The sequence below is a fragment of the Anser anser genome (assembly GCF_964211835.1).
Source record: "Anser anser genome assembly, chromosome: 12".
Classification (NCBI taxonomy): domain Eukaryota; kingdom Metazoa; phylum Chordata; class Aves; order Anseriformes; family Anatidae; genus Anser; species Anser anser.
The window spans coordinates 7,445,809-7,461,656 of NC_139733.1; the positions used below are offsets into that span (position 1 = coordinate 7,445,809).

Genomic DNA, 15,848 nt, shown 5'->3' on the forward strand with positions numbered 1-15,848 from the left:
AGTGCATTCACTGCATTATGTATTTGAATGCTGCTTCTTATGCTTCTGATCATTGTTCCATGGCCATCTGCTGATGGTGTACCAGGCCCCCATCTCCTGAAAGCCTGCCCAGCTGGACACAAGGTCACCTGCTAGTGGCCAGTGTGGTGGATCTGGCCAGCCCTTTCTCGTGCAAAGCTCTGGTTTAATGCATCTGCTTTGGATGTGGCATCTCTGATGGCTGAATTCTAGTAAGTCCTCAAAGCTGGCTGTTTAAGTTACGTCATCACTGTATTTTTGACTAGGATGGTCTTGTAAATGATTTCAGATGTGTGCAGTTCAGGTAATGCTCTTTTATTAGAAACAAAAAATGAGCAAAACCTGTAGTATTTACTGTCTTTATGTGAATGGTTCACTCTGAGTACAGCAAGTTGCCGGGATCTGCTTCGTCTGTAAGTATGGCCCTGCCCGTCCACCCCAAATGCACGGCTAGCCGTGCCATGAGTGAGCTGTGCAGTATGCACATTGTTGTCCATTAAGATGTCTTAATGTGGAATTGTCTCCTTTGAGGAGTGAAGAGACAAAGATTAAACAGCAGTGAATAAAATAATTTTGAACTCTTTTACATCTTATTGCAAACTGCCAGCACTGTTACTTAGTGATTTAAGCAAGAGCCATAAGAGGTGTGAAATGAACACAGAATCCTGCAGCCTCTGGCATGGATTCTTCCTAAAATCTATGCTGACCTCTTCTCCTTAGAGCTTGTAATTGGTAGTGGGACAAGGCTTTCCCTCTCCTTTTTCTGAAACTACCCAGTGGAAATTACTCAAGGAAATTTCAGTGAAAAAGGGGGGTTAGAATTTAGGTTGGCATCAGGCTTGTTTATAATGTTTCCAACAGATTTTTGTTAACGTCCCTATTACCTATCAGGTGACAAGAATATTGGATATCGGCTTTTAAGAAATTTGATACAGTTGAAATAAATTACTGAAAATTATTGATGTCTTGAAAGGCACCAAGGACACAGTTTATACAACTTCTCTTGGCTACCAGTTGCAATGCTTGATTGTCTCCATTGCGAAACATTTCATCATTGTCTCTCATCCTTCTGATGTACACCACCCTAAAGAGCTGTGCTTTGTATTCTCTTAGGTATTGCAAGGGTTTCCCTGAGCCTTCTTTTCTCCAGGCTGAACCAGCATCTTCTTTCTATTAATAGTTAGCAAACCCAAGGAATTTGGAAGTGGTTCAGAAGGTTATATAGCATGCTTGTTTATGAAATGCAATCGCAGATGACATTAAAATGAGCTTCTCAAAAAATAAATCAGTGCTGCTTCAAATGGTTATACTTTCCTGATGTATATAATATTCGATTCTCTTATTCCTTGTATTCTAAACAAGATTAAAGAAAAGGCAGTGTGTTTTCATACCGACTGAGTTGGCTGAGTGCTGTTGGCTCGGAGGTCTCTCGAAGTAGGTCTTTCTTAGGGTTGCTCACAGGGCTGAGTCCCAGCTAGCGATGAGTTGCCAAGCTACGATTATTCAGACAACGTATACAGCAGCCATGCACTACAAGTTTTGGAGAGCATTTTTATGTTTCTAGGGTTGGAGCAAAAACAGAGAAAACGCTGACTAAAAAGATAGAAATGTGTAAGTTGACAGCATTGGAACTTTCTTATTTTTGAAGTAAATTGTTACAGGCTATTTCTGTAATTCGACCAAAAAAAGCCCCCAACGATAGGCCTGTGTTGTTAAGGGTTACAAGCATTTGAGCTTTTGTGGGACTTGCATATAGAGTACACATACAGATTTTTATTTTTTTTTCCTTTTTTTTTAAACAACCTTCCCCCCGCCCTAAAAATAAATACCATTATTTGTAACATGTCTATACTTATATTTTATTTTAAAGTTATTTCAGAATTACCTGAGAGTATTTTGTATGCATCTGTATTTAGGTGATGATTTATCTTTTACTTAGGTAATGATGTATCTTATGCTACATGTTAATGTTTTGTTGAACTGGATTAAAGGAATGACATGACATTCCTTGCCGAACATCAAGCTGTGGAATTTTCTGCTTTCTGCAATTATTTTGAGAAATATCACATACAAGTTTTGGAAAGTCCATGTCTTCTGCGTGACTGTGCTTTTCCAGTACCAAAGAGAAGGGTTTTGTTTGTTTGTTTTTGTTTTTTACAACAGAGCAAGACCTATTCTTCCTTGCTTATTATGTCATGTTATAGGGAGTGCATCTGTCACAATTTCAGCTATTCTTAATCTCCTTAATTTGTTAGGACACTTTGCTGCTTCATGTTTCTTTTCGCATACATGCTTTTTTATCATTTTCTAGACTTCAGTTCCTTTACAGAAGGCATCCATTAGTCACCTATCATTCATATACTAAGCTTCTGAGCATTTTTCTTCCCAGTCGTGATGAACGTGCCAGTGGTGTCCTTCCTCTCACTGTCTAAGCTTCAGGTGAAGCACCTCCCAGGTTGTTATGACTGCCTTGGTATTATTGTTTTCCACCCTGTTCTTTAAACTGTGCTTGCAAAAGAAAGTATCAGCTCAGTGCTCAATGGGTTTCTTGCACATTGTCACTAATACATGCTTCATTATGCCTCCTGGTTTACTGTGTTATATAGAGAAGGGTTCTGTTGAAGTTGGATCCATTATCAAATTTATTCTCAAAGCACTGATGAAAAATATTATTTTGGTGCGTCAAATAACACATCCACATTCAGGAATTTAGAGTTGTTTTTTGTTTAGTTCAGGAATTTGAAAGAAAGGAGACAGTACCAAAAACTATAGCAGCATTTTTAAAAACTTTCAATAAAAGAATGCAATGATTTTTTTAAAATTGCTTTGCTCTTGGTTTTCATGATGAATCTTCACAGTTGGGGGCTGGTTTTGATCAGAGACAAAGATGGAATACTAATCTTTGGACTTACTGATGTGTTTTTTGTTGTGTTTTTTTTTTTTTAAATAAAACACAAGTTTATAGCTGGAAAAAATAGCAGTGGGAAAAAAATAAATTTGTAACTGCTAAAGTCAGCACAGAACATGAGAAGGGGAATTTGGGATTGGCAGTACACTACATTTCTAAAACCTATAGCAGTTACTGCATTCTTTTTTGTAATCAGTGGTCACCAATATGCTTAAGGAAAAAAACATAGGAGAAGGAAAAAATGTTGGGAAACCTTTAAGGGACATTAAAAACAGATTTTTCTTGCATTTAAAAATGTTGACTCTACATTACAAAATGCATTGAGGACTTTAGGGTGGGAATAAACCTAAATGTGCAATATGAGATACATGTAGCCAGGATCTTTTTACATTAAAAAAAAAAAAAAATTTGCTTTTCAACTGCAATTGCACCGCAATTCCAATTTTCCACTAAAGTGAATGGAATATGTATGATATTAATTCATTAGTACTAACCTCCTCAATCTGTTATCTTTACGTTCAATACCACAGCAACGTTTTTAGTTTGAGGTGTGTTTTTTCACTTTATAAATGAAGTGCCAGTGAACAGAGATATGGAAGTAACCTGTAAACCTTTCTTTTATCTGGCAAAGACATTTTTACTGCTGTTAAGGAGTGCACATAATACCTCACCTTGTGCTTTGCTTGCGTTTTTTCCTAAATGCAGATCGTATTGTAACTGGCTGGTTTTGTTCATTCCTGTTTGCTATTCCTTATAAAGTATTTTGTAGGTCTGGTCTGTTTTACTAATTGCACTCATCCAACTTAAGTTGCCTGCTTTCTAATGAGTATTTTTAGTAATGTAAGAAGATGCATTTAGGTACCAACAGCGTGTAAGAGAAGCAGCCAACTGAAATTTGAAGCCAGTGTGTTTTATCTACTGCCTGTAACTATGTGCATCAGTGAAGAAATTGTGATTATTTCATTGCCCAAAGCCTGTTCTCTGTGGTGTCCCAATGGACTTTGTCCACCTAGTTTTAATAATATGTCCTTAAAACAAATATGTCTTGTAGCAAACATAAAAGATTTTAACTGTACTTCTCTCTTTCCTTTCAACTAGTATCACATTATTTTTCAGGTTCAGATGTTGACACATCCTTGTGTATTGGACAATTATATTTTAGTTATTTGAGGACTTGTAGATTTCCAAAACATTCAGCTTAGCATTGAGCGTGTCTTCTGTGCATTTGAAATAGCACAAGGAGCTTGGATTTGGATTTGGGTTTTTTCATGAGCCGGTATCGAGTATTGTTACTTATCAATGTAATTGCAAGGTTTCTCATTTTTTACTAAGATAATTATATTTTGAAGCACAAACAGAAAAGACAAAGTAAATTATTTTTTGTCCTTGCCATAGTTTGTATATTATTATCTCTGATCTCTGCTGTACTCAAACTTTGTATGAACAGAAGCATGTGTATACAGATGTTTTTGTATTCCTATAAATCCTCAGTCTTGGATCTTGGTTTTGGCAAGTGCCCATTTGGTTATGGGAATGTAAATCTAAATCAAAGACATTGCCCTAAAATTTTCAGACATTGTAAGCTTTTTTGTTCTGGTAAAACCCATCATATTACCAGTATTGTTCTGATAAGTTTGAAGTTCTCCTTTCCGTTCTTATTGCTCAGAAATACCTCCTATTTAAGAGATTTTTTTTTCTGTTTATTTCTTTCATAAAGATTGTTGGCCTCCTTTTCTGCTGGAAGCTCTGAATGAAGAATTCAGAATGGTTCAAAATAGGATCTCGAAGGTCATAGCAACTAAAACAGTTGCTAAATTTCTGGCAGACAGACATAAGCCTATGGGGTTTTCATTCATTATCCTGCCATTGCTTCTTATATACATTTCCTTTTGCTTCAGTAGCTGTCCCTATCATACCCAGAACAGAAGCAACAACATTTCTCCTAAGCCATTGAAATAATCATTGAACTAAAACAAAAATATAGGAGTCTGTTTATCTGTGTGTAAATATTGAAAATAAATTGTTTAGAAATCATTAAAATATTAATATATAATTATTGTAATGTCCTTTCCCTATTTGTTTGCCCTTTTCAAAGCCACCATTTGCTTTCCATTTGCTTGGTCAGCCTTGGTTACGCTTTCCTCTTATAGGCAAAATGGCAGAGAAAGCGTTGGTATAGAACATGGGATACTTCTCTAAAAAGTGAGCATGTTTTTTTTAATAAACTTATTTTGTATACTATTGCCATTCTAAATTGTATCAGAAGTGAGATTTAAAAAAAATATGATCTTACAGATAAAAATGGTTTGAGCTTTCACCTGGTAGACAGATTGTTGGGTTCCTGAGGCTGGCTTCGTTTATCGCTGTTGTTTGTTGCCAGAGACATTTTCACATTTGTTGTTTTTAATGGTAACTAGAAAGTAGTAACAGGATGCTTCTCCACTGCGCCACTGGCTCAGGAAGGAGATGTAAACTGGTGACACAAATATTTTGAAGCTTTTTAGTTAAAAAGAAGGATTTGTTGGCAGCTGGTACAAAAAGACGCTGAGGAAAATAATGAAGTTTGCTTGCGGTTTCCTTTTAAATCTAAAAAGTAGTTGTCATTGCCTGTTGATTCATGTTTTCCCCATTACAAATAGTGGAACCGAATGATTTGTTTGGGTTAACTAGCAGAAAATGGCAAAAATTACTTGTACAACAATTCTGTGGTGAGCTACCAGTGAGAGATTAAAGGGGGAAAGTGGAAGGCATAGACGTATGTATGTGTATGTATATCTAACTTTTTTTTTTAATATAATTTTAATACCCCATTGGTATTTGTAATGATTACGGCATTTCTGGAGATCTATAGTTCCACACTGAACAAAATTCAGGATTGTCTGTAAGCTGAAAACACCCTGTGTAGTACTTATTTATGTTTGCTTTATGATCTGGCTAGCAGTCCTGGGCCCACCAGTGCAAAACGGGAGCTGCCTGCTTCCTGACACTCCAGCACACTTTCCCTCATGTCCTCTTGAAGAAAAGTTTGATCGGGGAAGTGCTAAAAACAAACAAAATCAACAATTTCAACAGAATATGTTGTTCTGGATGGACATGTTTGTGTTATGTAGAAATATGTCTCATTGAAACAGAACATTAGTCTTGGGTTTTCTCAAAGCTCAGAAAGACTCTGAGACTTTTCAAGACTCAGTAAGGCTCAGCTGACCTTTTTTACTGTAATTTCTGTCCATTCTTTGCAGTAAATTCTTTGCATTCCTTTTCCTCGGTTATCTGGAACACTCATCAAATGACTGAAGAAGAAGTAGAGTTCTTTCTGAGATACTTTCTGAATCTATTTCTGAAATTTCTTTTCATGACTTAAGGTAATAATGATAACTGCTGTGGCAACACATCCCATCTGCTGAGGCTACAAACCTCACCTAGATCTTACAAGTGTCTTGTGCACGGTTGCTTGCACAGTTAGGGGCTTTTCTTTCAAAAAAATGGCAAATTCTTTTCAATTCAACCAGTTCAGAACTGAAATGTGTAATTGCAGTAGAAGGAAAATCAAAAGTTTTCTGTTAATGTCTTATCCAAACACTTGCAATGTCTCCATGGCAGCTTAGACAAGCCTACATTTCATAGAGGCAGCAGGCACTTTGGTTTTACCCAGAGCTCCTTCCATCATAAAGGTGTTCGGTCTTTTGGTACCCCTGGTTAGGGAGCTGTTTGATACGGACACTGAGCAGAGCTTTGACCTAATAGTATTTGCCGCTAGCCAGTTTCAATGCACCAGTGTTTTAAGAAGCACTCAAACTCCGCTTTCTTCCTGCTTGCTCATTCCCAGCAGCTGTTCGCCTGAAATAGTCAGTGTCAGGAGATGAAATCTTCAGTGGCAACATTATTCATTCCTGCTTGAGTGCTCCGTTGCACTGTCTCCAGATTGTTTTGCTGCTACTGGTTTTGAGGCTGGGCCATTAGTCAGAATGAGAGAATAAATTCATTTTTTTTCATTCATTTTGCTTTCCGGTTGATATGCGGCAGCCGCCCAAGCAGTTCTGGCTGAGCTGGGGGCAGTAGCTAGCTGCTGGAGAGAAAATGGAGGAAGGCAGGGAGGACAGGCAGAGCTTAAGCTATCCCTGTGAAACTGTATTTTAAAACAAACGGAAACTGTTCCACCAGAAACCAGCTGAAACAAGTTACTTCTGTTGACCCTAAACAAGGAGTAAGACACCTTCTCCCAGGAAAACCGAAGGAAGTGTGGTTTGAATCATCCTATATGATCTTAAGTAGCTTTTAATGACTCAGCAGCCTAATTTTATAGTCTTATTTTTAAGACTGGCGTGCTATGCCCTCTGTACAGACCTGCACCACTGGTCCGACTTCCTCTCAGACCTGGTAGCCTGGGTGAGCTGCACTGGTGTGTGCTGGGGCAGCCCTTGAAGGTGCTGAGTGACACGGGGCCATTCGGTACTGAAGGTGCATGCTGAGCTGTGACTGGCTCGGGAGCTTCTCAGGGTTTTCTTATACACAATCAGCCCAGCCACTACTGTCTTATCGGTTCCAATCTATGTGGTTGTTACGTGACACGTTTTTTGCTTTTTCAAAAATTGGTGAATTTTATAAATGTTGTGGAGGTTGGCTTACATGAAGTTTTGCTTCAAGTCAAATACCAAACAATATAATTTGTTTCATGTGTGAGCTGTTTCACGTAGCTGATGTTTCCCTCAGCTTCTGCTGAGACTTTTGAAGACCTTGGAAACATATTTTATGCATAGCAGACCAAACGGACATTATCCTGCCTTGTTATTTTATTACTTGTAGTTATAATATAGCACAATTATCCATGTGTCATGAATATGGGGGCAAGAGAGTTTGTGCAAATTGTTTGTCTCCGAGAATAATGATTGCCCAATTATGATGCACCACATCTGGAACAAAGATACATTACTAACCTTGTTTACTGGTCTGGGAAAAAAAGGAGGAAGTAAGATTTTACTCCATCACCTACGGGTTTAAATTATAAGTAATTTCGATTATATTAATGTAATTATTGTGGAGTAAAATTAATGAGTGTGGAAGGACACAGTTGATGGATATTCTATATGTGAAGATCCCTTTATTTCAGCTCAAGTGTCAAAATACCTACAGTAACCACTTGGAGTAATACTCGGAAATTTTATTTAATGTTTTCAGTGAAATTAATGATCTTTCTGGACCCTTTTCTTTATATGTGTTTTAATCTGGCAGATTTAGTTTCAGTTTGGAGAGTTTAGTTTGTTTTTAGTAGACATAGATGTAGACTGTATATAGCATTCTTACCTTTTAGCAGCACTTTGGCATATTTGAATGAAAGAAAAAAATCATTTTATAGTTTCTTATGAAAGTATTTCTGTTGTGTGAATTTACTTAAATGATACCAGATTGAGTTTACAGCACTGTGGCAAAACAACTTGCAGAATGTGTTGATGTGCTCATGCTAGCTTTAACTGTCTAGCTCAAATAGCAACAGTGGCAGCACAGGCAGTTTCAGCACAGGTTAAAAGCACATAGATTGCATGGTAACTCGTGTCATTTTAACTGCCTGGGTCTGAAATGCTTTGCCCTTTTTTCTTTGATGAGAGAATTTTTAAAAGATTGAGTTCACTAAAGCTAACTCAAAGCTGTTCCATAAAATAAATCAGTAACTTGCAGTAGTGTTAATGTTATTTTTTAATTAACAAGTATTAAACAGCTTTGCTTAAAGCAAACCATGTTTTAGCCCAGAATTCATCAACCTAGCAGCTCTTTGAACAGTCCCATAGTTTAAAATCATTTTTTTTGTTGTTTTAGCCATATCATCAGAGAGTTTGGGAGTTTTGGGGAGTGCAGGATGTTTGATTTGGATTTACTTTTTTTCCATGACACTGTAAAGTTCTCATTGAAAATTTCTTAAGCCACTGAGTCCTATGAAGTCCCAGTAGCACCTTAGTATTGTGTATTTTTAAATAATTCTAAACCAATTAAAGTCTTGATAAGTTTTCTTTATTTTTTACTCGTATTTCAGTGAGGGGAAGACTTGAGCAGAGCTACCTCTGTTTAGTGGCTAGAGCAGCAGCTCTCACTCAGCCAAGGCAAAACCTTGGCTGAGGTTTCTCAAATACTCAAATACTGTTCCCAACAGGATAGCTCTACAAAGTTTTAGAACAAGGGTAGCATTTGGTTTGTTCTGCAAGCGTGCATGAACTTAAATTTTCAATAATCAAGTTAGACGAATGGGAATAGCAACTAACATCCTCAAAGTATAGCTATCTAACAAACGAATATATATTTGTATCCAGTGCTGAATGTAAATAAAATCAGGGTGACTAATAGTAGCAGTGAAAATGAATTAAAAGGTAGAATATTCTAGGTAAATATTCTAGAATATTTCTACCTCGAAAGGTAGAATATTCTAGGTAAAAGGTAGAATATTCTAACAGCTGTGCAACTGACTCATTGGAAAAGGCATTTTTTTCTACATATTATGCAGGTGTTAAAGCAGCTTAGAAGACAGTTAAAAGGATTATCTGTTTGGGATTTTTATACTATATTTAGGAAAAAGTGTTAATGTCTAATTCTTTATTTGCTAGGTTTTCTATATTTCTCTACTTGTATTACACCGTGTGTATTGTACAAGGTAGAATAAATTGATTTTGTCAGAAGTCTTTGCTGGTTATGATTGAGAGTTGCAAGATTTTACATGGTACATGCATAGTGAGTAGTTTGTTAACTGAGTGCCACAACATCTTTGTCTCAGACATTAGCAGGAAAGATCCTGTGAGTTAATAAGGTTAGAATTTTTAGAGATACAGTAATTCAAAATTCATAAGGCAACGGGACATATTAGAAATGAGAAATAAAATTCTGGAGTTTTAAGAGCTGTACAGCTATCATCTGAATTATTTCTAAGAGGAGTAAATATGTACATATACTAGAATGTGCTACTTCTGCTCTGGCAGGGACAGCTGCAAGTAAAAGTTGATGCAATAGCTGATTCCAAAACAGAGAGGGGAAAAAAAAAAAAAAAGCCAAAGAAAGATGAAGAGTATGTTGGAGGCCTCAAATGTTAGTTCTCAGTGTGTTGTGGAAGAGTCATCCAAAGGTCTTTCTTACAGGGGAAAAATGAATAAAGAAGTAATCCAGAACTACTTTTAAAAATAACATTATAATGCTACCCTTCTCAATTTTTTCCTAACAATCAGATTAGCTGTGTATACCTTACAGTTCCTGGTGTGAGATTCTGCTTGGTTTTGGAAATGTAGCCTGTTATATCCTGATCTTTTTATACAAGCTGGGAGTAACTCTATGTTTAAATTCTGGGAATGCAAAATCTTCCTTTTGGTCATTGCTTTAATTTCCTTTATCTTGAACTTTTTTTACTCACCTGTCAATCACTTCCGGACTTCTTAATATTTTTCTTTACTCACTTGTACTTATCCCTTTTTCCCTATTTCTTTTTTTTTTTTTACCCCTTCTCCTTTTATTTTCTCTTGCTTATTGTTGCATCTCTCCTACTTTTTCTTCATCTCCATCTACATAAAATAATATGAAACATTGAAATTTGGTGCTTCTCATATGACTTTATACTGTTTGTCCTGTTAATATTCCTCAAATAATCATAGTGTCATTAATTGTTACTTAAATTAGAATAATGGTAATGTCTGCACTGTTGCTTATATTGAAATGGTATGACAAAATATTATTTTCTTAAATATTGCTCTCACTTTGTGTAGAAACTTCAAATTTTGAGTACCATTAGTATATGGTATTTATTAACATAACTAATAATCATTCTTATTTATTTTTCTATGCTTATGCAATTAGCAGTTTTGTGTATGCCATCATGTCAAAGGCATGCCCCTTTCAATCACTTGCTAATTAATATCTACTAAAGCAAAAAGAGAAATAAATATCCCCGACATAGAACCACAGATTCATTAAGGTTAGAAAAGACCTTCAAGATCATCTGGTCCAACTGGTCCGATGATCAGACCTTCTGATCATCTGGTCCCCTACTACCACTATCACCCACTAAGCCATGTCCCCAAGCACCACGTCCAACCTTTCCTTGAACACCCCCAGGGACAGGGACTCCACCACCTCCCTGGGCAACCCGTCCCAATGCCCAACTGCGCTTTCTGAGAAGAAATGTCTCCTAACTTCCAACCTGAACCTCCCCTGGTGCATCTTGAGGCCATTCTTCGGTTGGAATCAGTCGTACCTTCCTAAACTGACTTTGTTAGTAACCCAGATGATTATAGAATTGCCAAACATGAATTAACTGAATTAAAGCCATGCCTTGCTATATGCTGGGCATTAATATCATAGCCCTTCTGCAACGCCCGCTGAACGCCAGCAGTCCTGAGGTCACACTGAAATCCAGGCTTGGGACCGTTTTGGCTGAAGTCTCTGAGGGCCACAGGCCAGGCGGTGGCACTTTGCCACTGCTCCGTCTGCAAGGCAGTCGGTGGCGGCGGGGAGAGCTTGCAGAGGAATTTGGGATGAGTGCAGATGAGGAATAGAGGGCGTGAAGGCTGCTTGTGCTTCCTCGGGTACCTCTGTGTAAAATCTCAGTGTGGCTGAGACCGGTGCTCCTGTACCCACGCTGACGACACATTATTCCACAGCTTCATGGTGTTGAGTTAGGACAAATCCTGTTAGTAATCATGAGAACTGAATTATACATCTGAGAAAAAGAAGCTTTAACCATACACTAGGTTTATATGCATGAATGTTTGTGTTACTTCTGTGGAGATACAAAACCAGAACAAAACAGAAGAAGAACAAAGTGAAAGTTGAGCTGTAAGGCTAGCCAATTTTCTTTTAACTTGACTTCTGCAAGAACAAAATTTATTGTTAACAGTGGTTGTTTGAGATGTTTCTGCAATGCCAGGCGTTTCTGTTCAAATAAAAAATGCCTCAGAGTTGTACTGAACGTGAATGAATTACACTGGCAGCTAGTGTGTTAGTATTACTATTACTTCTTTGTATCATAGCAGCACCTAGCAATAAAACAAATATTTACACACGCATCAAGGCATTCTTGGTGACTGCAGCTTTGGCAGTTAAAAACCAAATAAGGTGGAGCATAACACATTTGCCTGGCAACTGCACGTGACTTCTCGTAGTGGGTATACTAAGGAATTATCATCACTGCCCTAAACATTCTTTTGCACTTGACAATAGACAAATATTAGAGTGCACATCATCCTTGTTCTGAGAGGTTTAGTCTAAGGTATATTATGAAGTTGCAGAGTAAATGGTGTTACAGAATTTCAATGTAATCATAGTTCCTTCTTATGATGATGATGTTATTCTGGTTTTTGCTGCTTTCTCTTTGAAGTGTTTAGCAGATCAAAGTTTGAGGATAGTTGACCATTTTTTACTAGTCTGTTATTTATCAGTGGATTGGCTGCATTATACCCCTACGCATACGTCAATTACAAAAATACTAAATGGTTTTTTGAGTACCATAAATCTCTTCTTGTAGCTACTTGTGTCTTCTCAAGAATATTTCCCATTTCGCTCTTGTTTATGCTAAGAATGTGTTGATAAACTGAAATGTGATGCTTTGGACAGCTATATTTAAAGAACTGTGTTTGGAATTTATGAGAAAGGAATTCAGAGGATATGAAGTTTTAGAAGTCTTTTCAACTGAAGTGGCTTCTGCTATTGTTGATAGCAACAGGCACATTAGCATTTCCTATTACTGTTTAATTTCACATACGCAGAACAGTTAAGGCAACTGAGAGTCATTAATAACCAGACAAATAAAAGCTACCAGGTGGCAAAATTTTGTTGAGACTGCCATAAACGTAATGCTTTATAGAGCAATTAAGGGAGAATGCTTTGTGGCAAAGATTTGAGCATATGTTTTTATAGAAAGCTTCATTTTTCACCTAATGCAGATGTTAAACCTTTTTGTGATGTCCAGGAATAATAGTAATATAACACAACGGAATTGAATTGAATGAAAATAAACACTGACTGACATGAGAATAGATTTTACCTACATATCTGCATGTGTTTAAGCGTTAATCTGGTCCTTATGCTAGCTAGATTAATGAGAGGTATTGTAATATATACAGTAGGGAATTATGCTGTGGACACTGATATAAGTCTGTAGCTCTTATATAAAAAATAATTATATTTTTATTTAAGTGCAGCTCATGCAAGAATTATTTGCCTCTGTAGAAACACAGATTGCACCTTTATCACTGGTGTCCAGTAAAGATTACAGTTGTATCGGGTCTATGTAAAACCAATACAACAGTACAGCTACTACTTAATATATCTTAGGACACGGAGGTGATAGTACAAGCAGATTTGATGGCTCCTAATTTACCCAAGTCCTCTCTGCTGTTGGAAGGTTTGCTCTAAGTGACAAGAGATTGACCTCTTAAACAGTTTATATCCTTCACTGAGAAATGAAAAGTGATTCCAAGTAGATCTGTGGGCATAAACATCTTTACTAGCTAAGACAAGTGTTTGCCCACAAAGAAGTAAATAACTCTTCAGACTCTTTCTGAAAGGCCCTTCTCTAAGCTTTGTTTGAACAAGACACCAAATAACTTTCCTATATTTGGTCTATACATTGGCAGTCAGTATTAAGAACTAATACCGACTGAAATTTATTAGACTACTTTATTCTGTTCTGTTCTTTGAGCCATCCTTCCTTCTTTTAGTTGGTGCTGCACAGCAATTGGTCATACGTATTTTGAGTATGTTATATTTATGGTAATTACCAGCTAGTTACATGAACTGATTCAATGGCTAATGAAGTCAAGGAAACAATTCTCTCAGAGGCATACACATTATCTTAACAGGGATAACGTATCTCAGAGAACTCCAGTTACTGTTCCAACGTGCAACTCTTCTTTTAATAGTAGAAATTAATGGAGTTTTATTGATTAGCAGTAGTTGAAGACTGCCTCTTGTCCTTAACCATGTACTTCCGTCCTCTACCTGACCCACAGTCAAGCTGAAATAACGGCAATAGTAAATAATGAACATAAGCTGAATACCTTGTCTGAAAACTTTCTTTAGTCATACTTGGAAGAAAGTAAATGCCTAATGCTGAGCTTACTTAGAGGAACTAGATGCTTTGGGTTGTGTCCTATGACTGTTTTTTAAAACGCACCATGGTACTTGGGGGGAAAAAAAAAAAAAAAACTCACACAGCTTTAAAGCCAAGACATTAACTACATTCAGATGTTTTTATTTATATTATGTTTTAAATGTGCTGTCTGGACAAGCCTGATAATGTAAACTGCACAAAAGCAAGATGGGTCACACTTGATAATCAACATTTCTTTGGTATGTCGAATCTAAGTTGCTTTGTGCAATCCTTGACCCTTTTATTAAGCCATCAAAAAGGCTTGGAGAGAATCTTTCAGCATCTTTCATAAAGGAAAATATTTAAAGATATGTAAAGTAACTTGCTTCTGTTGTAAGGGAAGAAAACATAAACTTAGCTTAATTTCTCTCCTAAAAATGCCTTTCTTCCTGACTCACGAATTTTTCTTCCCAGATTTTTGTTCTTCACACTGTTTTGTAATACGGTATCATTTTTCCTTTCTCATAATCTTTTTAGTCTCCATACTGTCTTTGACTTCTTAGTATCTCTTACTAAATTAGACGTATCTGCTGATTTTCATACAGTGCTTTTTCTATTACGTTTATCATCAAGATGTGTTGAATAATACTTAATCACAGAGTTGTAGGGCAGGGGTTTCAAAATAGAAGATAAAAAAAACCTTATGTCAGTAAATTTGTGGAGGAAGAATAGAACTGCTGAGCTCCATTGGCTGATGGTAGAATGCCACTGAAAAAAAAAGGTCCAGGTGCACGGTTAATGCTCTGCTGCAATAGACACATCAATTCCTGTGTCCTGGATTCAGCTGTGCAGATGACTACACAGAAAATGGCTCTACTGACAGCTTAGTATTAAGATAGTTTATGTTAAAAGTTAAATAAAATAACAAATAAGCCCTAAAGCTTTTAATTCAGGAGAAAAAAAAAGGGTTATTTTTCTTCAGTTTAAGTGGATTGTCAGTAATAGCTGATACAAGAATAAACAACAGGGAACGTACTGTCCCCAAGAGGCAGATGGCAAGCCTGTTCTGTGTATATTCTTGCACCAATTGGCAGGTCTGGCAGACTGGTTTCCAGGAGTAGTACAGGCTTTTGTGAGACACGCAACATCTGGGCAGTTCCAGAGGACACATCTGGCTGGATTGCACTGCAGGTTACCCAGTAGCAGCAGGAGCATTCATGGTTTCCAGACTCCTTTCTATTCTCTTGCCTATGGCCCACCGCAGTCTTGAGTGTTCCCAGCAGGTGTCCAGGAGAGCAGCATCAAGAGGTGATGCCCAGTTGGAGCCCAGGGGTAGTGCGGGCTGTCTGGTGTGGGAATGCAAAGGCTCTGAAGGCAGAGCAAGCAAGCCTGCAAGTCTTGTCTGTTCTAGAGAAGTGTGCTCTCATTTCCAGTTTGCCCATTTACTATAGAAAAAAAGACAAGGAATAAAGTGCCACTGCCTTGGTGCTGTTACTTTAGAAACGTTGTTTTGTAAATGTGCACTCATCATTGCTCAGGAGTATAATTTTTCATAAACTAAAGGAAATCCCTTGCCTCAACAGTTGTAAAGGGAAATAATGCATATAAGGTTCATTGCTTCCCCACCAAGAAAAAAAAGAAAAGAAAAAACATTTGCAACTTCTGTGTTCACTGTTTATTGTGCACCTATTCCTGTTCTTTTAGAGGTTTCATTTTAATTGTTTTTCCTCACATTAAAAAAAATAAATAGACCTCTAGTATGTATTTAATTTATTCCTAGTCTCCTGTAATTAGGTTGCAAATAACCATGTGGTTACCATATGACAAAGTGGTATTGAAAGGAAATGCTTTATAAGATGCACAGCA

General features: G+C 37.1%; 1 protein-coding gene across 5 annotated transcripts in view; it reads left to right on the top strand.

Moving 5' to 3' along the window:
- CENPP (centromere protein P) overlaps positions 1-15,848 on the top strand; it is a 138,010-nt gene that overhangs the window by 111,775 nt on the left and 10,387 nt on the right. The window lies entirely within an intron of this gene.